The sequence below is a fragment of the Mesitornis unicolor genome, unplaced genomic scaffold (assembly GCF_000695765.1).
Source record: "Mesitornis unicolor isolate BGI_N332 unplaced genomic scaffold, ASM69576v1 scaffold22919, whole genome shotgun sequence".
In the NCBI taxonomy this organism is placed as follows: Eukaryota; Metazoa; Chordata; class Aves; order Mesitornithiformes; family Mesitornithidae; genus Mesitornis; species Mesitornis unicolor.
The window spans coordinates 1-1,413 of NW_010206847.1; positions in this window are offsets into that span (position 1 = coordinate 1).

The window sequence follows — 1,413 nt, forward strand, 5'->3', positions numbered from 1 at the left end:
GAGGTTAGACTGACAGGTCTGTAGTTCCCTGAGGCAAAGGTGGCATTAAGTACCTTTAGAAGGCATTAAGAACTCTCCTTAGTTTTCCTTTTGTTGTCAATGTATTTATAGAAACCCTTTTTATTGTCTTTAACAGCACTAGCTAGATTAAGTTCCAGCTGCGCTTTAGCCCATCTAATTTTCTCCCTGCACAGCCTCATGGTAGCCCTGTACTCCCCCTGAGATGCCTGCCCCTTCTTCCAAGGATCATAAACTCTCTTCGTTTTCCTGAGCTCCAGTCAGAGCTCTCTGTTCAGCCAGGCTGGTCTTCTTTCCCACCGATTCGTTTTCTGACGCACGGGGACTGCCCGTTCCTGTGTCTTTAAGAGTTCCTTCTTGAAGAGTGACCAGCCTTCCTGGACTCCTTTGCCTTTCAGAACTGCCTCCCAAGGAACTCTGCCAACCAAGTCCCTGAACAGACCCAAGTCTGCCCTCCAGAAGTCCAAAGTGGCAGTTCTGCTAACTCCCCTCCTCCTTGCTTCTCCAAGGACTGAAAACTCTATACAACCAGAGTAGTTTACTGTGTCATACTGGCAATCTCAAGACTACTTTGGGAACAGAAATCTCAAAGAATTTTACAACTTCTGTTAGATTGAATCTACTACTCTGCTTCACACCAGAGGCTACCTCAGATCCACAGACAGGGACCAGTGACATCCAAGACTGAAACACTAGGTTAAATAATGAGACACATTACACAATCCAGATCAAACCCTACCTTAAATATAATCTGTTCCAAAAACAGTCCGCATGAATCAGTACAACTTATTTTCTACTTCCCTATCTGCAAAGGTAGATGTTCTAAATCATTGAGTTACAGATGCAGTTGTAGCCACCTGCACCTAGAACAGAACTGCATACATTCCCTTCTAAAATATGAATTAGTAAACTGACAGGGAATTCTCAAGCACTTAGTTTAAGTGAGCCAGAGGCACAGCATTAAAAGAAATCTTCTTGGACATAAGGATTCATGCTAAAGTGCTCTGGCAATTAAAACTATGTTACAAAGAATTTTTGCTACAAAGAGCTTCAGTTTAACAACTAGCTGTTCACCCTGCAGACAGATATGCCGTGTTTGTCCACCCCTTAGTAATGCCCAGAGAGCCCTCTATCACCTTTCCATGGCTTAGCTCCTGTCATCAATTCAGAACTTGACTCAAGTTCTTATGTAAGTGTAGTAAAGATCCTATTAATGTTCACCCCCCTTTACTTTCAAGCTTTGCTTCTCAAACTTCTGAGTAAGAGAGACCAGAACAAAACAGTTACATCCTTCAAAAAGCTTCGTATGTCACCAAGTTTGCATGGCCTTGGCTGCTAGCTGAAATAATTTTAGCTTACGTCCACAGAAGGACATCCATTACATTTCCTGCTGCT